Below are 26,283 nucleotides of genomic sequence, written 5' to 3' on the forward strand. Positions count from 1 at the left end.
CAGTGGTAGGAAATGTAGAAGACACAGTTTGTTGTGTAATTGCACCCTCGTAGCGCACTTACAGAACATGAATGTTAGCTATCATTACACAACATGATGAAACAATTACCTACAAAACCTCAAAGGCATGAAAAAAATAAACATTTTTTATACACCTAGAGTCAGCTAGTCAGTTCTGGTGTTCTCAGCTAGAAATGGTGAGATTCACTCAAGTGAAGTCAATAGTGTTTATGTCAGGAAACTGCAGATCTTAGGGCTACTCACTAGATGTTTGCATCCGTTGCTGGGATAATTGAACTAAATCAGCTCTGCTCACTTGCCCCATTTTCTCAAAGACAATCCCAAGCATACTCTGAAAACGAAGGCAAAAAGACACGAATGCAGTTGGGAGTCTCTGTGTCATATCCATTGTCTTTATTGACCAAAGAATTATACAATCAAGTAAGAAGTCAGAACAGAAGAAGACAAAAAAACCTAAAGAGTGGGAGAAATTGTCCTTAATACAATGATAAAATTTGTGAAGTTCACTGAAACAAATCAAGCTACTGTAATATACTTTCCAGTAAATTCTCCAGATGATACTTTTGTTTTTAAATATTCCTGTGTTTATCTGAGAGGCAGAGTTACAGACAGAGAAGGAGAGACATAGAGAGGTCTTCCATCCATTGGCTCACTCCCCAAATGGTCACAATGGCCAGAGCTGGGCTGATCTGAAGCCAGGAGCCAGGATTTTCTTCTGGGTCTCCCATGTGGGTGCAAGGGCCCAAGAACTTGGGCCAACCTCCAGTTCTTTCTCAGACTATTAGCAGAGAGCTGGATTGGAAGAGTAGCAGCCAGGACACTAACTGGCATCCATATGGAATGCTGGTGCCCAAATGAGATGCCATTGCCTCGGAGAGAGGCTTAGCCCACTATGCCACAATGCTGCCTCCTTCCTGAGGATTCTATGACTATTTTAGACCTCAGAAACTCAGCAATCATTTAATGACATGCTTAAGATTTCATTGCTAGGAAGTTAGAGAATCGGGATATGAAGTCAGAATAGCTCATCTGTCCATTCGTGTATTTGTTCTCACTATATGATCAGGAGCTTGGATCTGACAGAATGAGGGAAGAGTTTATCAAGCTAGTGCATTGACCTGAAATCGAAGTTTCAGTTATACAATATTAACTTAAATGTGATCCTTCACATTTTAAGATACTTCCAGAACATTCCATGCTTCATAACACTCTTCAGATTTTTAAGTATTGATTCCATTGTCCGTCTTCTCTCTTGAGCAGGGGTGGGGAATGTCTGGCCTGTGGTCTGGCCTTGCCAAAGCCCTCACAGGTGAGACATGAAATTCAATAACTTTATAGCAGATTAATTTTTAAGTTGATAATTTTGTGTGGGCCCTGAAAAATGTTATAAATATCCAGTTGTCCTTGTCAGATAAAAGGTTCCCCACTCCATCTGTAGAGTGAGAATTGACAAACTTTTTCTAGGTAAGAAAAGACTATTTATTATGGGCTTTGTGATATTGTATCATTATTAGTACTCCATTTTGCCATTGTAGCAAAATGGCAACATTGGCAATACACAAATGAATGGGCATTTCTGTATTATAATAACAAAACTATATTTATAAACAAAATAAGTATTAGAATATATTTGATTCATGAGTTATGATTTACTGACCCTTGTTCTAGAATATAAATTTCACATGTATAGGGATTTTTATCTACTTTGTTAATTACTGAATCTCTGAAATCAGTATGACACTGGTGCATAACAGGTGCAAAATAAGTATTTATTTAGTGAATCAAGAAATATAATTTTGTGTACTGGGCCATTCTAGGACAAAAGGTATGGCCTCTATGATATGGAGAAGTCAACAATTGAATTCAAGACTAGAACTTTTCCAGACTATACAGCTAAGCCTGCAGATGGGTTTAACTCAAAAACTGGAGTGGATCTGATCTTCAAAGTGGTACCAAAAATTAAAGATAAGGACATCTATAGAAAGTCTAAATGGAGAAATCTAGTATAGGTCTTTACTAATATAGATGCCTAAGTAGTCATGTTTATTAGATTTCTATAGCTGCTTTCAAATATCAGTATATTATTGGTGTCTTAAATTAATACAGATATGCTTTTCTATAATTCTGTATCTCAGAAATCTGCACGATGCTCACTGGGTTAAAAGAAAAATATCAGTAACATTGCATTCCTTTTGGGTACTCAAGGAGGATGATTTGTTCCCTTGCTTTTTGAAGCTCTCATAGGTCACTTACATTCCTTGGTTCATGGTCCCTTCTTTCATCTTCCAAGTCAGAAATGTTGCATGTCTCTGATCACTCTTTCATAGTTTGTATCTCGCTCTTGCCATTCAGAAAATACTTTAAAGACACATGTGACTGAGTGGGACCCTCAGATAAGAATCTGACATTCAACTAAGAGATATGATTTAAATGTTTCCCATAAATAGCTAAGCACTAAAACCCCTTACTTTATGAAGAGAAGTTATCTTTGAATTTTCATTATTGATTGCTTGGTTTAGTTTAATATTACTGTTACCCTGTAGAGTCTAAAGTTATAAATTATTTCATTTCCTCACAAGAGAGCGCCCTGAAATTCCCTGTCCTTGTAAGACAAATTAGATATAGTATTATAGTTCTGGAAACTTTGAATATAAGAAGGAATAATGATTGGGATTCACAACCTTCAAAATACAGTTCTTAGCAAGTTGAATGCAATAGTGTTAGAGGTTGAACTTGTATAATTTCTCGGTTTCAGCGATTCCTTGCTGCAGATGGGGGGCTGCCAATAGCCCAGCAGCTATATTAATGATTTCTTACACATGAAAGGGGCTGAGTAGAAGTGGACTAGGACAAATAGAAATAAGAGATTAATTGAATTTGTAATATTGCCTAGAATAAACAAGAAATATTGAGTGAGGATCCACTGTGTTCCTGACATTTTACATATCATTCTGGATTTAATGTAGAAGTCCGCTGCCATGTTCTCATTTATTTATTTTTCCCTCAAATATCTACAATGGTCCCTTGGTTTAGGCTAAAGCGAGGTGCTGAGAACTCAACCCAGATTTCCACATAGGTGGCAGTTACTTGCATCAGCAGTGTTGCATTTCAATGTCTGCATTTTTCAAATATTTATTTATTTGAAGCTAAGAGTTACACAGAGGGGTAGTAGGTTAATCCTCCGTCTGTGGTGCCAGCATCCCATATGGGCGCCAGTTCTAGTTCCAGCTGCCCCTTTTCCAATCCAGCTCTCTGTTATGGCCTGGAAAAGCAATAGAAGAAGGCTCAAGTGCTTGGGCCCCTGCGCCCTTGTGGTAGACGTTGTGGGAGACTGGGAGGAAGCTCCTGGCTCCTGGCTTCGGATCGGCGCAGCTCTGGCTGTTGCAGCCATCTGGGGAGTGAACCAATGGAAGGAAGACCTTTCTCTCTGTCTCTTCCTCTCACTGTCTGTAACTCTACCTCTCAAATAAATAAATAAAATCTTTTAAAAAAAAGAGTTACACAGAGAGTGGAACACACACACACATACACACACATACAGAGGGAGAGAGATAGAGAGAGAGGAGAAAGAGAGAGAGATCTTCTATCTGCAGGTCACTTCCCAAATGGGAATGACCTGGGGCTGGACCAGGCCAAATCTAGGAGCCAGGAGCTTCTCCAAGGTCCCTCAGATGAGTGATGGGGCCCAAGGGCTTGGGCCATCCTCCCAGGTGCATTAGCAGGGAGCTGGGTTGGAAATAGGGCAGCTGAGACTCAAACTACTCCCAACATGGGATGCTGGAACTTCAGGCAGAGGATTAACCTTCTATGCCATAGCTCTGGTCCCAGGTCAACATTTTAAAATTTTTCTTTATTCTTATAAATTTATTGTAATGGCAGTAATGGGTGAAAGAGAAAGAGAGAGAAAGTAAATGGCTGGTTTACTCCCTAAATGCCTAAAACAACCTGATCTAGTACAGGCCAAAGTGAAGAGCCTGAAATTCCATCTAGGTCTCACACATGTATGACAGGGACTCAAGTACTTAGGCCATCACCTCAAGCTTCTTTGGGTACACAATAGTAGGAAAATCATAGCAGAAATGAGCTGAGATTCAATCACAGACATTCAGGTATGGCACATGGGGATCTTAAACAACATTTAACTGTTGTGTTAAATACCTGGCACTCAGGGTCTAAATGTTCTGAAAGCTGGAGTCAGGAGTAGAAACCCTATATTGAACTGAGCACTATAATAAGGGATGTAGGCAACATGAACAGTTATCTTAACTGTCAGGCCAAAATCAGTCCCCCTACTTGGAACTAAAAGCAAGAGTATTTCCCAGCCAAGAAAAACTAGGTTCAAATCGCAATTTCTATTTTTCTTTCTTTTTAAAAAAGATTTATTTACTTATTTGAAAGTCAGAGTTACACAGATAGAGGATAGGCAGAGAGAGAGAAAGAGAGAGAGAGAGAGAGAGAGAGAAAGAGACAGAGAAAGTCTTCCATCCAAAGGTTCACTCTCAAATTGGTCGCAATGGCAGGAGCTGTGCCAGTCTGAAGCCAGGAGCCAGGAGCCTCATCCACGTCTCTCATGCGGGCGCAGGGGCCCAAGGGCTTGGGTCATCCTCTACTGCTTTCCCAGGCCATAGCAGAGAGCTGGATCAGAAATGGAGAAGCCAGGTCTTGAACTGGTGCCCATATGGTATGCTGGCGCTTCAGGCCAGGGTGTTAACCCACTGCGCCACAGCGCCGGCCCCTCTATCTTTCTTCTGACTTAGTTCCTTCAACTGTAAAGGGAGAATGATACTAATACTTACCTCTTAGCTTATTATAACAATATAATTAGATTACATATTTCAGTTATTGAGTATCAAATAGCTCTTTAGAAAATATTAGTTATTCCAATTACATACTAATTGAAGCACATGAAGTACCAGGTTAGTATAAAAGTCCACCAAATTTATACATTCAGCTTTTCCAAGGGTAGCTTGAAGGTATTTGCATTATAAAAGTAAGCCACAGAAGAAAAAAGCTGAGAAAGTATAGTAAATACATTGATAAATAGTTCTAAGTCAAAGTAATTTGAGCCCGAGAACCCTTAGGCTGTGTTCTCTCTCTTTGAGTGACTGTCAAATCCCAAAGATGCAGTTTTTGCAGAAACAGACAAAGAGGCAAATTATATGATGGATAAGGTAGGTTTTTTTTTTAAGTACACTTGAAGTCAAGTTGGGTCAACTTATTGTCAGAATAATTCCAAGAAATCTTGATAAATGTAAAGTGAAGTACAAATTACTCTGTGTATGTGTTTATGGGTATGTGTGTACCAATGCATGCATATATGTTCGTCCATATTCTAAGTAAAACAGTTTTATCCTTGAGAGATAAATTCAACCCTATCATTCCCTTCTAGTATTTATTAAGTCAACCAGGCAGTTTTCCAAGTCACTTCATTCTCCATTGCCCATTTATTGCATTTATTGAATCCTTGGGGGAACTCCAGTGAGTACTCACCAGTTGTGTTGATAATGCCTAGGGCTGCACAACTGTCTATTAAGAACTTGATGGTTTAAGCTCCTTTCAGATCCATTATGAAGTGCTTCTTTCTTGCCATTGACTTTTGGTGGCAACTGACTTGACAAAACGCTTATGAGAAATATTAGCCAATTTGTGAGTCTTGAATTTGAAACAATAAAGGAACTAAGGCAAAAAATATTCCAGAGATAAAATAATATGCATTTGGCATACATTCTAACAATTTATTAAAATGGTTAACACATTTTGTAATAGTTGTGTGAATTTCATTTTGTTTCCCTCACAGACATCAATCAACCTAAAGAGAAAAAATAATCCTGATTCTAGGCAGAACAGATTCTCTTATATCCATTTACCAAATTAAAAAATATATACAGCCATTTCTATATAAATAATAAGTATTTTCTACCTATTTTGTTTCTTCCTCAACTCATCTCCACTATTTGTGACACTAATGAAACTAAGAAAGACTGAAAAAATTGATCTAGGATACCTGGATTCTAATGACAATTCTGGCCATTACTTAATTAGTTAATTTGAACAAAACACAATAAGAAGACATAATTGTTCTTGGTTTCAGTCAGTAAATCTCTCCAAAATGCATATGGGAATATATAAGGCTACTATTTTCCATTGTCATATCCATAAAGTGCAATAGGAAATTAGAGCCTGGAGAGTAAGAGTGCTAAATGCTCTGCAACATCTGTATGTAAGGATACAACATGGAACCACCCTGCCAATTTTGCCAAAAACATCACTCAAAGAGCATCACTGGGGTAGAGGGTGCTAAAGGTGATTTGGAACACTTGTATTCAGTTCTGTGGTTTGAGCACTCAATAAATAAGAGTAAATGGTCATCTGATGAAAATGAGTTGTTACCATACAAGAAAAGGGACAGGCTGTGAAATCTAAAAGTAAAAATACATACACAGAGTATCTTCTTGTTAAAGGTGTTAATTGTAAGGTTCATAGAGGTCAATTCCAACATATTAAAACTAGTAGATGCTAATTAGCACATTTAAATTTAATGAGACCATTACTAGCAGTGCAACTTTTGAATTTTGTTAGTTTAGAGGGCTATGTGTGTGTGAGTACATGTGTGTGCACTTGTGTGTGTATCCAGAAATTAATGGTTAGTGGGACAGTTGGGAGAGGAAAGATTATTTGGATACTTACTATATATCAACTGAAACATTTTATGAAATCTCTCTGTGACTATGGCAACACAGACAAACCAAGTACTATGGTCTCCATGGTGGGAGGCAGTGAATTGAAAGAATGACTTAGGATCTATTAATGTGAATGAAAGTATACAGGCTTGCTCTGTGTGTAACAGCCATTCCACAAAGTTTAGACAAGGAAATGATATTTCTTTTCTCTTTGTCATTCTGTCTTTGCAGCCAAGAGATGAGTATTCTATAGTGGAATAATTCAAAGTGAAAGAAACTATGGGTAATGGAGCAATAGTCATCAAACATTCCTAAAGCTATTTGATCTCACTGGAGCATTCACATGCCACTTCTACTCTTTTGCAGACAAATTACATGAATTCAAATAAAATTAATTTTTTCTCTCCATTTTGTCCTTCTCTATCCCTAGATCCTGATAGGATATTCAACCATTAGACAAAGTATTAGCATACATTTTATTTATTTATTTATTTATTAACAAGCTGAGAACGAATGGTTTCTTTTATTATTTATTTGACAGGTAGAGTTATAGACAGTGTGAGAGAGAGACAGAGAGAAAGGTCTTCCTTCCCTTGATTTACCCCCCAAATGGCTGCTACGGCCGGCGCGCTGTGACGATCCAAAGCCAGGAGTCAGGTGCTTCCTTCTGATTTCCCGTGTGGGTGCAGGGCCCAAGGACTTGGGCCATCCTCCACTCCTCCCGAGCCACAGCAGAGAACAGGACTGGAAGAGGAGCAGCCAGGACTAGAACCTGGCGCCCATATGAGATGCCATCCCCGCAGGCAGAGGATTAACCAAGTGAGCCATAGCGCTGACCCCAGCATACATTTTAAAATGGTCCATTTCATGGTCTGCACTGGTGCTTAAGTCCGAATCTGATTAGTTTCACATTCAGAATTTCATATCCCTTTATTTATCAATGCCTGGGTAGTTATATATTAAGTTAAGGATATTCCAAACATATGTCTGTTCTACAGAAGCATACTTTTAAATAATTATATTGACATGCATCATAACATTTAAATATGTATCCAAATAACATAAGACATTGCACATATTAGGTCCCCCACAAATACTTTTGCAATACAGAAAGTTTCTTTGAATATATACTTTTCCTTTCTTATGATTTATTTATTTATTTGAACAGAGAGTGAGAGAGGTCTTCCATCCACTGGTTCACTACCCATTTGGCCTCAGTGGCTGGAGCTGTGCCGACCAGAAGCCAGGAGCCAGGAGCTTCTTCCAGGTCTCCCGTGTGCTTATAGGGGCCCAAGGACTTGGGCCATATACTACTGCTTTCCCAGGCCATAGCAGAGAGCGGGTTCAGAAGTGGAGCAGCCGGGACTCAAAACAGTGCCCATATTGGGTGCCGACACTGCAGGCAGCAGCTTTACCTGCTACACCACACTGCCGTCCCCTATTTTCTTGACTAGTAAGTCTCACAAGCTAAAGAGCTTATCTTGGAGCTTAATTAATGGATTAAAATTTGAACATCTAATACTCATTAAAGAAACACTCAGACCAAATGATGGAAATCAAACATTATATCTGTTTGTATTACTTAAAGCATTTCTAATTATGAAGAGAAAACAACGAATAAAACTGTCACATTTTAATGAAATGACATATATTCTCCTTTTAATCTGTATGTTTTCTTTTCTGTGTTATACCTTACAGAGTGACTCATGTAGTTTGTAGAAATAAAATTCTGCTTGGATTCTTGGACAAGCCATTAATGCCTTGCCATAACCACAGAAAATCACATTCAGCACCATGGACAGAATAGAATTGCTCCTTTCTGAACTACAGCTGTTTCCTGATTTTTTTTTTTTTTCTACTAAAACATCCAGACACACGTCTGCTTCTTAATTGCAGGAGGGCTTGTTACAAGACATCTTGAATTTTAACAACTCTTTTCAAAATGAAGGAAATGCACTAAAAAGAACACTGCAAAAAATCATGACTACTTCTCCAGGGTTCAAAAATGATAGCCTAGAACGTATGTAATGACCTAGAGATGCCATCATAGATATTAGATGCAAACATAGATAGATGAGAACATAGATGATCAATAAGTAACAAATAAAGGGGCTGGCACTGTGGTATAGTGGATGAAGCTGCTGCCTGTGATGCTGGCATCCAATATCATCTCTGTTTCATGTCTTGCCGCCCCATTTCCTATCTAGCTTCCTGAAAAAGCAGTGCAATATAGCTCAAGTACTTGGGACCCTGCTACTTATTTGGGAGTCCTGAATGGAGCTCCTGGCTCCTGACTGCTGCCTGGCTCAGCCGTAGTCTTTGTGACCATTTTGGGAGTGAGCCACAGCATGTAAAATCTTTTGCTGTGCCTCTCCCTCTCTTTCCCTCTGCAACTCCTTTCACTTTCAAATAAATCTTTTAAAAAAGGATTTGGCAAAACCAAGCAGACTGTGTTAGAGGAGATACGTAGGAAGTCATCAGAGAATAGGAGAGTGAGACTGACAGAGCTGTCAGTGTAAATGCACTGACGTACACTGGGAGAAGTAAATTTATATTTGGGTAGCAAAATGAGCTTTGGGAATTTGATGTAGATAGGAACGGAATTCCTATTGCATTCCGATACAAAAATAGTGAATAATGCCTGCACTGTGATTAGTTTACCATTTTTAAAGCATGGGACTGTAATACAGCATGTTTTTAATCCTTAGAAATATTGTTATAAAATATTATATGCTGCTCTGTGTCTGATATATGATAATGATTACAATAATGTGTGATGTTCACTTACTCTGATCATTCCCTGTGGAATAGACAGTCACTTGTTTACAGACTTTCGTTCATTTTTTATGAACACAAACATTTGTCAAATAAATATTAAATTATTAAATATTCCACTATAATTTATTAAATTTGATAGTAAATCCATAGCAGTGGCCAAGACACAATGCATAACCCATAGGAACTCATGATTTCTGCTAAATGTAGAGTTATTTTGGTCAAGAATAAGGTATATATTATGAATAGAGGAAAATAAATTCTGATTTTCCTCTGCTTTTTGTTTGTAGGCACTATACAAGTGCACTTTTTTTTTTTTTTGACAGGCAGAGTGGACAGTGAGAGAGAGAGACAGAGAGAAAGGTCTTCCTTTGCCGTTGGTTCACCCTCCAATGGCCGCCGCGGCCGGCGCGCTGGGGCCGGCGCACCGCGCTGATCCGATGGCAGGAGCCAGGAGCCAGGTGCCTCTCCTGGTCTCCCATGGGGTGCAGGGCCCAAGCACTTGGGCCATCCTCCACTGCACTCCCTGGCCACAGCAGAGAGCTGGCCTGGAAGAGGGGCAACCGGGACAGAATCCGGCGCCCCGACCGGGACTAGAACCCGGTGTGCCGGCGCCGCTAGGCGGAGGATTAGCCTAGTGAGCCATGGCGCCGGCACAAGTGCACTTTTAACTTGGTATCACAGGAATCTATAACTTCCATTTGTACAACTAGGAAGCTTTTCAGCGTCTGGACAGTTAAAAACCCTTTTTCCTCCCCCCCAAAATTTTATTTCTCATAAAATCCTGCTTTCTATAAAGAATGACGTATGTTTACTTTTGTTATTTCATGGTAATGTGTGCCTATCTGTGTTTCTTTTGTTATGATGTTAGTAAAGAACATGAATTGTTAGGAAAAAGATAGTCAAGGAAAGAGATAATATTATTGAAATATGAAATGGTAAATTACTTTCAATAAGTATTAATTTAGTGATTCCTTCCATATAACAAATGCATTTTATGAAGTATGAGGACCACATGTAAAAGGATGGTTTGATTTTATAAATATTATTATTATAATGGTAATAACAAATAGAAAAATACTTTGATCACTCTGTGCAAGTTTGTGTATTGTCTGTGCCTACTTTGGGTTATGTTTTATTTAATCATCATACTTTGTGAAGCACATATTCTTCTATGCATAAATATGAAAATTGAGTCATGGAGAGGTTATATAATTTGTCCAAAGTAAAACAATTGGTATGCATCTCAGATGGTTTGGACTGCTATAACAAAATGCCTTGCACTGAGTGATTTATAAGCAACAGAAATTTATTTCTCATAGTTCTGGAAGCTGAGAAGTCCAAGCTTAAGGTGCCAGGAGATTCAGTGTCTGGCAACAACTCACTCTCTGCTTTCAAAATGAGATCTTATTGCTGCATTCTCTGGAGGAGAAGCGGTGAACATCATCCTTGCATAGTAGAAGAACTAAGATAGATAAACTCAATCCCTTAAATCCTTTTTGATAAGTGCTCTGGTTCCATCCAAGAGGGCAGAACCCTCCCAGACTCCCAAAGGCCTCACCTCTTTAAACTATCACCATTGAGCTGAAGTTCCAATATATGAACCCTGAAGGAATATATACATTTAAACCATAGCACTATCTCTGTGTGTTTTTAAACATATGTTCTCATTTATTAATTCATATATTTGGGGGTTGGGGAGACAGGTGTGTGTGTGTGTGTGTGTGTGTGTGCAAAAGACAGAGATAGATGGAGAGAGAGAAGAGAGAGAGCTCTCCTACCCACTAGCTCATCCTAAATGCCCATAACACCTGGAGTTAGGCCAGGGCCAAAACCAGGAGCTAGGAACTCGATCCAGACCGCCCTATGTGTGTGACAAGATGACCAAAAGCATACCCACATTTTTATTGCTATGATTATTTGAATTTTATGATTTTCAGAGCATGTTATGTTAACAACAAAATGGAGATGAGGGTACAGACATTTGTCACATACCCTTGCCCTCAAGCATATGTTTAGCCTTTGCAGATTTATTCCTTTTACTTAGTATCTAGTTAAGGTCCCTTCGTGTATTTTAATGGCTTAGTAATTCATTTCTTTTTAATACGGAATCCATTTTCTGGATATACCACATGTATACCCCTGAAAATGAAATACCTAAGCATAGGTTTATCAAAATATTGGGGCCAGCGCTGTGGCTCAGCAAGTTAATCCTCCATTTGTGGCGCCGGCATTCCATATGGGTGCTGGTTCTAGTCCTAGCTGCTCCTCTTCTAATCCAGCCCTCTGCTGCGGTCTGGGAAAGCAGTCGAATATGGCCCAAGACTTGGGCCCCTGCACCCACGTGGGAGACCGGGAAGAAACACCTGGTTCCTGGCTTCGGATTGGCCCTGTTCTGGCCCAAATGGCTGCAGCCATTTGGGGAGTGAACCACTGGATAGAAGACATTTCTCTTTCTCTCTCTGTAATTCTGCTTCTCAAATAAGTAATTAAAACTTTTAAAAAATATAAATAAAAACAAAGGAAATGTCCTTCAATAGATGAATTGATATATAAGCTGGAATGCATTTTAACAAACATTCTTTTTAAATTATATTTATTATTTGCCAAGAATTGTTTCAAATAACTAAAGAATTGAAATGTTTCACTTAGTATTATTGTTACATCCATTTTGTAGATGTGGAGATGAAAGCATCATAAGGTTAAGTTAACTTACTTAAGATTACATGTTTACAAAATGACACATCTGAGACCTGAGTCCATGCAGTCTAGCTATGAAGTCCATAAACTTAGCTAACATCCTAAACTTTCGGAATATGTTACTTTTAAATACTCCCTGAACTTTATCTATGAACTATTGACTGCTTACATCCATCCCGTATATTCTTTTTTAACATAGGGAACTTTGATCCATTACTTTACAAGTATGTAAAATTAAATTTCTTCCAAGAAATATTCTCATTTCTTTGGAATTTTGATCAGCCACTCCATTGCTTCCAAAAGAACTTGGGATCTCAGATTGAATTGCCCTGAAATCTACAAGACAATTAGTGCAGCATTGACTTCCATGCTAATCCTCCATCAAAATGCAAGTTCCTTCACCTGTTCTGCACCCTCTCTGTACACACATAAGAACAAGAAATTCATCTTAACATAAAATGTCATTTATAGTGGTCTATGCTGCCTATATTCTGGAATTTCTCTTCATTTTTATTTAAATGCCATTTATAACCTTGACTCCATTAGAAATGGCTTGTTTGTACCAGATGGCCCACCTAGACTCTTGACTTACCTTCCTGTGTTTCAGAAAACAACCATTCCTGATAGCACTTGTTTCCTGAAGCTTGTTTATTCTTCCCTCTCCATGGTCTCTGCGATGATGTCAGAAATCACTAGTTTGTTGTTTCTTCTCTTACAAATCTTTCTTGGGTTCTCATTCTTTAAAAAGCCTTCTCTTTCTGTTTCATAATCTTCACTATACATTTTATTGATGTGTGAGCCTGTTTAATATCTTATGGAAGTAACTCCCCCAAATACAGAAATAATGCTTTGTAAGCTGTATTTATATTGTTCTTTCTAAAACATGCGTCTTAGTATCTTTCGCTAGAACTCCTGAGCTCTCACATTCTTTACACGTCACGAATGTCATGTGTTGAATTTCATCACACCACTCTAGGACTTGCATTCCTATCTTCCTCTGGACTCCATCTCCGACTTTCTACCCAAGGTAGATCCTCAACAATTCCATGTTGCATGCAGCGTTTCCTGATCTTGAATAGCACAGCCTTCCTCAAGCAACCCACATAAGAACATAAAATTATCTAACAATATCAACATCAAATAATAATTGATCTCCAATCTTATATGGGAGATACAGTAAAAGCAATTGCTTATGCAGTATGAGAGACACTATTCTAAGCATCTTTTGTCCATTGACACAATCCTCATCATTAGGATTATTAATTTTTTTCTACTTTTTAATGTACAAAATAAGCACGGATTGGTTAAATCCTCTAAGATTTTATACCTGTTTATAGGGTGGAAGACGGGACTTACTGCTGGAAACTGTGGCCATTATGTCCATTTCTCAACTATGGCAATTATACAACCTTTGATTTGTTTTTAGTCCAGGGAAACTTGTGTACTAATGAGAAACACAGATAAGTGAAGAAGTAATAATTTTAGATAAATAATCTAGTCACCATCCACTGTGGTTGTAAGGGTGATATGCCTAAAATATAGCCTAAAATAGAGTAGGAAATCATAAATATTACTTAGCTTTCCACAGTCTCCAGGGAATTTTGCATAGGATTATTTAAAAAAAAGGACCCTCAGTAACAATTTAGACAATTACAATCTATAAGTAATTGAAGATTTTTGATGTGCATGTGTGACATCTTCAAATCTATGCACAAAGATTTATGCAGACCATATCATTTCTATGTGAGATAAAAATTTCTCACCCAAGTCCCATTTGTTGAGAATCCGAAGCTTTAAGAATGCTTCTTTTGACAAAATCCCAATAGCTCTTAAATCATCTATCTTCAAGGAAAGTGAAAGAAAAGGGAATCATTGGTGGCATGAAGGAAAAACATTTAGAGAGACAGAATCCCTGGGGAAATTGGGCTGTTTTGCTAAAATGAATGTATTGGCCACTTGTGTTGCCCCTTTTGTTAACACAATGTATTGTTTACTCTGTTCTTTGATTCCTTGTCCCTGGGAGGAAATTGTGTATTGTGCTTGCCTTTTAAATGATTTCAAAACTTCCATTCACTGTCCACTCTTGTGTTCTACCTACTACTGTCTAATCTGTCATCCATAAGCACCACTTTGGGCTGGCACTATTTTTTTCCTGTAACACTCATAAAGATTCCAGAATATCTACAGAACATAAATTTACTTAGCCTGCCATTCAAAGCTCTAAAAAGTTGAAGACTTCCTATATTATCTAATTGTTACAACATTACAGATTATAGTTTTTCATCAAAGCTAGATGTGTTTATTATATTTGTTTCTTTCTTTACATTGATGAACTCATTAAATTACCAGAGATGAAAGACATTTTTTTTTCTTATTGTTCACTTTCTACAGAGACAGCAAATCTCTTGAGCATCTCAAACATTATAAATTAATATTTCAATTATGGAATTATACCCTAAATACCAGGAGCATCTATACAACTCCCTTATTCCTATTTTTATTTTCTTGATACATGGTATTTTACATAAGTGATGTTACTTCAACTTTGCTTTCTTTGGTTTTCTCTGTTACTAAATGTGAAGCCTGGTCATGTTTCACATTCATGGAGTTGTTCTAAAGATTATAGCACTCAAAATCTGTGAAATGCACAGATTATCTGACATATCATGAAGTACATGTTACCACTATTGTTATTTTCATGTTCAATACTATGTCCAATTGCACCACTTAACAGTTACCAACAAAACATATAAGCATTGTTTCTCACTCAATCTCTGTTAAATTAAGTCGCATTCTCTATTGCTATTCCACCCAAATCCTTGGCGTTATTTTGATTTCTCATTGCAGCTCACCTCTTGCATTTAACTTATCACAGAATTCTGTCTATCATATCTCAGAAAAATATCTGAAGTTCATTTGCTTCTCTCTTTCTCCACTTCCACCATCATGTAAACAACAGCAATACCTCCTACATGGACCCCTGCAAAGACTTACTGATAGTTTTCTCTGCTCCTATATTTCCACTTTTGTTCATGAAACAGCTGGAATCACCATCCAAAATAAACATTTAAGTTTAGAAGATCCATATGGATTCTCTCTGTTCCTAGAATAAAAATCCATATTTTACCATGACTCAAAGAATCTTCATAATTTTCTTCTATTTCCAACTTCACCTGAATCTCACTGAATTCTAGACTTGCCAACCTTCTTTTCCTTTCCATCATGTAAAAGTCCTTCTGACATCAGAGAAGTTACATAGAATGTGTCATTTATTCCTAAAATTATTTTATATACTTTTTATGCCTCTGTCCAATCAGTAATACTAAAACGCTATACAAAATGCCACATTCTCAGAAAGTTTTCATGTTATCATTCAACTTAAAATGGACTCCTCTAGATATACTCTAGCTCATTAACTTACTTCTTGCTTCATATCACATAGTTCAGTTACAACGATCTTGTTGATTTAGGGTGTTCTTTTTAATATACATCTTTCTTTCTAGAATATAATTTCCTTTAGAGCAGAGAGTCTTGCCTCTCTTGTTCCCATATAAATCTTAGCACAGTGCCCTCAAAGAACACCTTTTGAGTGAAGGACCCATGTTCCTTTTCCTCTTGACCATCCTCTGTTCCACTGAACTGCTAAAAGACTTGTTTTCACAATGTGTAGTACATTACATTATCCCACAATTTTAATTTATTATTTATCTACTCACCTTCAATAGTCTTTTGCTCATTATATCATGGGCTTTTTCTTTTTACCATCATATTACCATTGACAAAAACCATGGGCACACCCATGGGGTGTGTGTGTGTGTGTATATATATATATATATATATGTATAATTCATTAGTATAAAGAAAATTTAGTATATATTATTTATTTATTAATTTGAAAGACAAAGAAAGAGAGACAAAGAGACACATAGAGCTCTCTTCCACTGGTGCACTCACCAACTGTCTGCAACTACTGAGAATGGGTTAAACCAAAGCCAGGGGCCAGGTCTCCAACATGGGTGGCAGAAACCCATGAGCTGTCAGCACTGCCTCCCAGAGTTTGTTTGGCAGAAAGCTGCAGTCACGAGCCAGAGACAAGCGTGGAACTCAGGTACTCTAACATGAGATATGTGTATCTTAATTGGTGTCTAAACCGCTAGACTAAATGTCTCGCCCATCCTGATATATTATTGATGCTCTGTAAAAGATTAATCAGTGAATCAGTAGCCTGTGCTTACAATAAAATGTATGTATTCAATCAACAGCTATTAAACACAGTGCAGTCATCCTTTGGTACCATCAGATGACTGATTCCAGGATCCTCACAAATACCAAAATCCCTTATGTTCAACATCCTTATATGAAAGTTGTGGAATTTGAAAATAACCCACACACATGATTCTGTATACTTTAAATTATCTCTACTTTTCTTATAATACTTCATACAAATAATCTTCAGAAAGTTCATGAAAATTACATATTATAAAAAACTGTGCATGGATTTCAAAAATTTTTGAACCAAATAGACTTATTTTCTAATTTCATTTTCCACAAACATTTTGAATTACCCTATATATAAATGTTATTTATTAGAGGTTGTATTACATTGTTCAGAAAAAAGATGTCCACAGTAAGGCCTGTACCTACTCAGTATAGACACATGTTTTGATTTTTTTTTTTTATTTTGGGTTTTATTTATGGTTGGATTTTGTCCACAGATGCAGAATCCTAAGATACCAAGAGCCAAGTGTACACATCAATCAGAGTTTTGGCCCTGGGGAAACAGGAATATTTAAGACAGGCATGGTTTTGCCTTTCTCAAGGAGTTTAAAATCTGGGCTAGGGATTTTGACTATTGACACTATCACCATTTGGTGATGTATAATACTTTGCTATAGGAGTCTATTTTGCTCATTGTTAGATGTTGAGATCATTTTGCCTAGTATATATCAGTAGCATGTCCCTCTATGCACAATTGTGGCACCAAAACATGTTCTCAGACATTGTCACATCTACCCTGAAGGAAAAAAAAAATACCTTCAGAATTAAATTTCTACAAACAAATATCTGGGGCTGCTTTTGGGGAAGTAGATTATTACAGCAGACAAGAACATTGAGGCAGCAGTGCTGCTAGGCTCAGCTCTGGTCTTCCTAGAGATCCCAGCTTTGCCTCCTTCCCTGCCTCCTTGTTGGTTTCTCAGTTTTTTCAGCTCTGAACCCTTACCTGACTTTCAAATTTCTTATGAATTCCTCTCTATTTTGACTATGATTCTTGTCTAATCCACTATTTTTTTTTTTTGACAGGCAGAGTGGACAGTGAGAGAGAGAGGCAAAGAGAAAGGTCTTCCTTTTTCATTGGTTCACCCCACAATGGCCACTGTGGCCGGCGCACCATGCTGATCTGATGGCAGGAGCCAGGTGCTTCCTCCTGGTCTCCCATGCGGGTGCAGGGCCCAAAGACTTGGGCCATCCTCCACTGCACCCCCGGGCCACAGCAGAGAGCTGGACTAGAAGAGGAGAAACCAGGACAGAATCTGGCACCATAACCGGGACCTAGAACCCAGTGTGCCGGCACCACAGGCAGAGGATTAGCCTATTGAGCCACGGCACTGTCCCCAATCCACTTTTATTTATATTTTATTTTATTATTTTATTTAAAAACGGTGTGTGTTTGTGTGTGTGTGTGTGTGTGTTATTATAAAACTCTCTTTGATGCCTTATCAAAGGGCTTGGATGTAGGCCAAATTCAAATTAGCAGCAATAGCTAAAGGATTTGTCCCCTTATACTTAAGAAAACCAAACCATAACAAATCAAACCAAAAATCACTTGATATACAATTCTTAGAGAGACAGAGTTCTATTATGTTCTGAGTGGGTTTCCCACCATTTCCATTCCTGCATTATTTCTACTCCAAGAAAGTAAAGGAAACATTTAAGTTCTCTACCAGGAAGCTGAAAAAATCAAATCCCTCTTCACTGTTGTTACTTTGGATTCTACAATACACAAGCAAAACTGAATGTCTCCCAGTTCATAAATATAGATCTTAAAAGTTGTCATCACACACAAAAAAGTAGGAAAATGTGGGTAACTCCAACCTTTCTTTCCCTCTTTGCTTTCTTTTTTCTTTTCCTCCCTTATATTTGTCTTAAAAAATTCTTTTTTCTCCTTTCTTTCCTGGTAGACTCAGCATCATTGCTGGTCACCTTTCGGCCTGAAACTCCTACAATATTTTATACACATTTCTCAGCACACATAAATTAATTACATTTGTAACTCTCCAAACTTTAAATGAAAGCTGGAGTAAGGAGCTGGATCCAAGAATTGAACCCAGGTAATCCAGTGTTGGCTGTGATATCTTGACCATCAGGCTAAAGGCCTGCCTTGAGAGGATCCTCTACATTCATTCAGGAGCTGGATTGAAACTGAAAAAGACAAAGCTGCAACGCTGGAAAACATGCACCAAGGTTCGAAAGAAAACATCACAATGGCATTTTCTTCATAGAGTATCTGCCCATTGGAGAGTGTTTTCATTTAAGAAATTTTTTAAACTACCCTGTTACCCATACAAGCATGGAGTTTTGATTAGTCATCATTTTGCCTATGTCCAACATCATCTAAACAATCAGTGATTTCAATGGGAAATTTTGGTTCAGATGCTACACGAATTCGGGAAAGTAATTTCTACATATAAAGGCATTAGAATATTAAAAGTGCTAAAGATGCAAGTGACATCTAATTAGATACTCATTTTCTCATTGCCATCAAACACAGGACACTTTTTTATAACCTCGTAACCCATTTGATATGTTCATAACTGGCTTTTCCCCCAAATCTAATCCTATCAGTGTAATGTTGTCCCTAGACTAATGCTATCTTAGATATTATAGCGCCAAACCAATCCCAGCCTTATAACCCATTGGCCTATTAATATACTACTTATCATCCCTTTATAAAACATAACCCACCCAAACAACCCTTTAACCTTTCTAATGGATTCAGAACCAGACAATTACCAAAGTTGATCTCATCTGCATAGTTCCCATCACCTTTTAATGAGCTCTAACTGGCCCTGCAAGTTTCAGCATTAACAAAAGCTATTCCATTCCATTTGTGGACTTTCATTTGATTTTTTAAAATATCAAATATTGTACCTTTTTAAAAAGTCATTGTTTCAACTTATCCAATTTTCTTTTTCTAACCTGAGAAAATTGGAATATTCCCGAACATTTTAGTTCATTATCTTTCCCATAAGAATTTGAGAAGAATTTCATAAAATGCATATGTATTTTTAGGTTCCACCACAGCATTTACATTTTCTCCTGGATTTATGGGAGGCTTTCTAAAGTGTAACCAAGAACTGGCCTGAAAAATTTATTTCAGTGAGGACTGTGCATAGACTTATGGGCCCTTCCTTATGGGATTAGATGGAACTGAACTCAGAGCACTCCATGAAAAATATTTTTCTGCTGAGTTACCATAACAAACTAGATGAACTTCAGAAGAAGAAGGAGGTAGTGGAAGAGGAAAAGGGAATGCAGATTGTAGATGAGGTGGATGGCAAGTTTGCATCATTGTTAAAGATTTTTGTTTTCCTGTAATTTGCACTAAAGATAAGGACCTTCTATGGCACTCGAGTTACTGTGTGGTTGTTTTGTTCATGTATTCATCCAACAACCCTTTACAGAACCTTTGCTGTCCTTGACAACTTTTGCTACCATAATAAAGTACCATAGACTGTGTGGCTTAACAACAGATATTTATCAATCACAGTGGTAGTGGTTGGTAGTCCAAGATCAATGTGTTTGCAGATTCAGTTCCTGGTGATGATCCTCTCCCTGGCTTGCAGATGGCTACCTTCTTGCAATGTTTTTGCATGACAGAAAGAGAAAGAGCTTTAATCTCTTCCGTTCTTTATAAGGTCCCTAATTTCATTATGTGGACCTGACCTTCTTGACCCTATCTAAATACAATCACCATCACAAAACATCACCTCATTTTTGGGGGTTAGAGAATAAATATACAAATTTGTGGGGGAACATTCAGTTCATTATACCTGTCTTATAGTGATGGTGTTCTGAGGACTTAGGGCAGATAATTTATATTCATCTACATCTTGTGGCACATCTGCTTTTCATTATCTTTAGACTTGTCTTGTGGGGGTGTACATGCATAAATGTAAATATTTGATTACTTGATTATACACATATTGGCGTGTGCTAAATTACTTACAAAAAGTTCAGCTATACAGCAAATATTTACCAAGAGCTGAATGCCAACTAGTGTATCCAACATCCTGTCAAGAAGGTTGTTGAAAAATACTCCTTTCATCATTATCCTCATCTTTTCAATTGAGGAAAGTAATGATCAGAGAGTTCAAGAAACTTGCTCAAGATCTCACAAACACCTGAGCCAAGACTCCAATCTTTGATTAATGAATTAAAGATAAATTCTTTCTCTCACATTATAGAATCTCTTAAGCAGTCATTTCAGAGCCATTAGCCTATCCTGAATTCTTTACAAGTAAGGAAACCAAGACCAGATAGGGGAAATGAGTTGTCCCAGCTTTCCTTTATACATACAACTGTTCATAAACCGTAAAAAGACAATCTTCTTGGGAAGAAGATGGTTGCCTTCAAAAATAGCATCCTGGCATTTCAGACCAGTTCTGTCCATAAGTTCAAGAAGAAGACAGAATGAATATCCCAACGCTCATCCTCTGCAAATGGCCATTCTGACATTGATTCAGTGAGGCACAGGACTCCTAGGGGAAGAATATGTTGTTCATCATGCTAGCCCCAACCACATGATGTTTACAGATACAAAATACTTCATGTCAAAATTAGCGTCAGTGCAAATGATCATACAATTCCATCAAGCCTGCAGTGTCCCCATTAATTGGCCAACTTTTCAATTATGAAGTGAGAAACAGTCAGGATTCTTCTGAAGTCTCATTCTTTTGTAACAATAATAAAGGATTTTTTTTGCCTTGTACTTGAAGTTGGGCCCATTAACATGAGGCAGTTGTTCACTCTATAGTAGAGGAAATACATCTATTGAAGTTTGCTTATGTCTTAGAAATGCAACACCTCTGAAAGTCTCACACATTACAAAAGATGTGTATTTACACTTTACCTCATTGAGCATATCTGATTGGTTTCATGCTACTCATCCTGGTCCATGGAATCACAAGATGTAAAATTTTGGTTTACTAAAATATCTAGATGTTAAAGTTTTCAGTCTGAGAAGAATTTAGAAGTCAGCTTCCCTTTCTCTCTACTTCATCTCTCTGCTCTGCCACATACTTAACAAGTTACCGAGCAGACTTGACTTGAACACGTCTCACTCTAGGGAACTTTCCCGAGAAGCATGGCCCTTCTTCAACAGCACTGGTAAATAGACCATCTGCTTTGAAACTGAAGTTGGATATCCTCAATCTTCAATCAGCCGGTTTATTTTCTGTGCCTATGTAAATAATTGTAACAACTTTGCTACTAAAAACATTTCACATATTAAAAGATATAACCATTATATAATTTCCAAACAATATAAAAAACCTTAATGATGTACTTTGGAGTTTCCTTTAATATTATAGTATTTATTTGCCTAAACTCAACAAATTACTAAAGTATCTTATGCATGTAAATTAGCTTAATCTTATAGAGAGCCTAGAAAAGTCAGTCAACTGCTTCCAATCACCATTCTATAACTAGATGCCATTGGAAAATGATGGAATTGAGCTGAAAGAATTTATAATTGCTATTCTTAGAAAAAGTGATTGTGTAACTTTTCATGTTTTCTCTATTTTTTTTAACATTCAGTGTATTTGGGACCAAATGTTCCATTCCTTATCAAACTTTTACCCACTAATTTAAATGCACAATGATATTACTTGGAGAAATGAATAATTATTTTTATCATTATCAAATGGAGATTTTTTGTGTGACCATTATTCATCCTGAGTGGATCAGTTGGCATTTTTTTTTCAATTTGTTTACTTATTTATCTCAAAATGGACCTATGAGTGCCTATTTTTTTCCCTGATGGTTAAAATCCATTGTCATCATTATTTAATTTGATGCTAGGCTTATTTCAATGAACCATTCATCATGCTGTTTTTTTTGCCATTAAATGTGTCCATGTTATTCTTTATAATTACATATTTTCTGTTATATCAAGATGTACCAGGCTCATCTTGTACTTTTTCTCTCACAGCGTTGATTTCATCCATTCTTTTAAGACCCCTGATTCTTTTGGTGGATGTGTTCATTGCTTTGGGTGTCTCATTCCTAGGCCCTCCCAATGAATAGATGTAGGACACGTATGTATGTAAGTATCTACACACACATACATATTAATACCAATCACTGTCTCCAAAACGTTCTTCTAAACCTTTCAGGATTCCACTTATGTCTCACACTTTAACCCCCATCCCTAAAAAACACAAAATTTGATTCATCTATCTAATGGCTTTTGCATGAAATAATTTAGGAGAGAAAACTGAAGGAAAATAAAAGAAATGGTGATATAAAATACAGGAAATTAGTTTTGGAAGAAGGGAGGGAAGGAGGGGAGTGTGGGGGGAGAAAAAAAAGAAGGAAGAAAAAAAAAGGAAGGAAGGAAAGAAAAGACAATTTTGTTAAAATTTATTCATGAAACAGAGGCACCTTGAAGCATTTCTGAAGAAATAAAAGTAGTATGATTGACTCAATAATCACATGCTGAATGCCGCGATTTTAATCTTTTCTTTTCCATTATGTTGGTTTTGTATCATGTGGCCTAATATTGGAGGTATAAATGAGAAGTCTCCCTGATCTCTGGTCTTCCTGAATATTCTGTAAAAGCTCTAGATTGCCAATGTCACATTTAAAATATGTATTAAGATGGTACATATGTGTTTTTAAGTGAATTATATCACATAAAATATAGAAATTTTAGCTTTCTAGTAAATCCTTTATTTTCTAATAATGTGGCTAGATAGTATAATATGAATTTATATATGTAAAAGGCTACAATGTACATTTTGACTAAGATAAATAAAGTCCTAGGCCTAAAGGCAAATATTTTAAAAATACTGTATGAGAATCTATATGACTATTCTTTAACCTTTTTCTCTCATTAAGAGTCCAAACCAGTCATCAATTGGGAGAGTGAAGAAAGAATTTTGGAGACAGCTGTGGTATGCTCTATGTCTCATATTCCTCCCAGGAGACAACTACATCAAGACATGAGACTTTAGGGAAGTCTTTTAAGGAGCTTATTGAATATCCCTCATGTTATCAAACATCTGAGTCATATCTGGAAACGATAAAAGTAAAGAGCCTGTCAATTAAAAAGTAAAAAAAAAAATCAAGAGTGCAGAAAAAATGGTTTATGTTGTTGTGATTTGGGAAACAACTATCCTCCTCAAGATTGTAGGAATAAAGAATGTTTGGCCTTTTCCATTTAAGTTATGAGCCATGGAATGAGAAGCCCTGGTTTGCAGTTGTTTTGCAATGCCTAATAGTGTTATATGCATGGGGCATGAAAACCACAGTGTAGCTAAAAGCTGTGGACTGAGTCAGAAAAAGGCAATCTTCAGATGAGAGATACTGTCAAGGTATCAGTATCAGAAGAACCCCCTAAGGATATGGTAGCATTAAGACATACACAAGGAAACTGATGCTGGAACACCAGGCAGTACAAAGAGGCACATTTACACACTTCTGTCTTCTTGCTGTTCTATTCTCCTGAATGCTTTGTGCAATCCTGAGGTGTTCAGAAGCGAGACAAAGGGAAAGCTGAAGATGTCACACAGCCATCTTCTCATCAGTACAGGCTGCTAGACTGAAGAAGGATTAGAATAAGGGAGAAGGGATGCTTATCTTTTAAAATTTATTAAAGATTTATTTACTTGAAAGGCAGAGTTACACAGAGCGAGAAAGAGAGACTGAGAGAGATTTTCCATCTTCACTCCCCAAATGGCCACAATGGCCAGAATTGGCCAGGCCAAGGCCAGAAGATAGGAGCTTCTTCTGGTTCTCCCACATGGGTGGCAGGGGCTCAAGCACTTGGGCCATCTTCTGCTGCTTTCCTAGGCACATTAGCAGGGAGCTTGATCTGAAATGGAGCAGCCCATACAGACACCAGCACCCACAATTGATGCCAGCATCTCAGGTGACAGTTTACCCACTATGCCATGCCAGCACCAAGAAACTTATTTTACATCAAGTTCTGAGTTGTAAAAATTACACGTTAATTGTTAAGTTGAGGTAGACTTTTATTATTTGGTACTGGACAACTTTTTCTAGGGTGACCAGAGAAAATAAGATGCCTCTCTTGGGTTCTAGGGACAAGGAAGTAACTAGATTCTTAGAGTGAAGTGGAAATTGCTCTATTATCACATGTCATAAAACATACTTGTCAATGGAAGGTTATATATGCATTTTATCATTTACTCCCTACAGAAGCATCTAATTTTATAGAAAAGACAAATGACTCTCAGAAAGGTAAATTATTTCTGTTCAGAATCGCATAGTTCTTTAATGACAGGTCAAGGATTCAAATTTAACTGATAATTCGACTCATATTTTCAGTTCTTTGAGATCCTGCCCTGTGACTTTGTGTCACCTGCAAACAGATAAATAATTTGATAATTTCATCAAGTTCTTGAATTTACATTTGAAGCAGTTTCTAATTCTTTAGAAACTTAGAAAATCTTATCTTGTAGACATAAAAGAATTATCTTTTATCAATGATACTTAATAAGAAAATGTTCAATTAGAAAAATCTAAAGTTTTTCTTAAGTAAACATTTACTACACTAAGTGTAAATAACTATAATGATACTTATACTCTTCTTAAAATCTTGATGACTTGAAAAAAGCCACATCATTATAATTAAAATGTATGACCTTATTGTCATTCAAATTAATTTATAAAATTCAATTATATAAACAAACAATAAACATGAAATACAACGGATCACTCATCCCCTACTCAAAGTAGGTTGGAATTCTCAGTGTCCTGTGTTTTCCATTTAATTTCAACCTCCACAGCGTGTCTTTACTTTCTGCCCAGCCTCCCTTTCTCTTTTTTCTCTTTCTCTCTATCTCTTTATTTCTCTTCCAAATTTTTCCCAATGCCATGAAAAAAAATTCTTATATTCAGGGAAGGCCCTATTATCCTACTTGGAAAAATAATTGGAATAATTGTTAGTCAATCAGACTATGCTTATAAAGTACTTAAGTGCTTACATATGATAAATATGAATTTCTACTTTCATAAGAGACTTTTTGAATATTAAATATTGTATGCAGGTTAATATCTGGAAGACAGTAGGTGTTCACAAATTTGGAGCCCCCTCCCACATGTGTGTACATCATACCATGTTATCCATTCTTCAATGCCAAGTTTACATCTTTATTCTCTGAGGCTTACTCTGCTATGTGAACTGGTTTCCCTACTGTTAACTGTTTCACACTTTTAGAAATCATCATCTAGTTATTCTTTTTTTTATTAGACAGAGTTAGACAGTGAGAGAGAGAGACAGAGAGAAAGGTCTTCCTTCCGCTGGCTCACCCCCCAAATGGCCACTAAGGCCGGCGCACTGTGCTGATCCGAAGCCAGGAGCCAGGTGTTTTACCTGGTCTTCCACGCGGGTGCAGGCGCCCAAGCTCTTGGGCCATCATCCACTGCCTTCCCGGGCCACAGCAGAGAGCTGGACTAGAAGAGGAGCAACCAGGACTATAACCCAGCACCCTTATGGGATGCTGGTGCCGCAGGCGGAGGATTAACTAAGTGAGCCACGGCGCCAGCCCCCATCTAGTTATTCTTAAAAACAGGTTTCATTCTGTATTGCATTATTGTAAACATTTATAAGAATTTATAAAAACATTTTATTCAAGCTTCTCAACTTAACAATGTAGGATCTCAAGCCAAAGGTATTAAGAAACTTTACTCAAATCACATTGTTAAAGACAAAACAGTACTTAAACCTCTTTGTCTTTCCTTACTGAGAATCCCACAAGGACTACAATTATACCATATTTTTTGTTGTCTTCATTCCCTAGGGCTGATAGTAGTGATAAGATCATGAAGTAAGTACTCAATGCACACTTGCTATGCTACATTT

The sequence above is a fragment of the Oryctolagus cuniculus genome, chromosome 1, assembly GCF_964237555.1.
Source record: "Oryctolagus cuniculus chromosome 1, mOryCun1.1, whole genome shotgun sequence".
NCBI lineage: Eukaryota > Metazoa > Chordata > Mammalia > Lagomorpha > Leporidae > Oryctolagus > Oryctolagus cuniculus.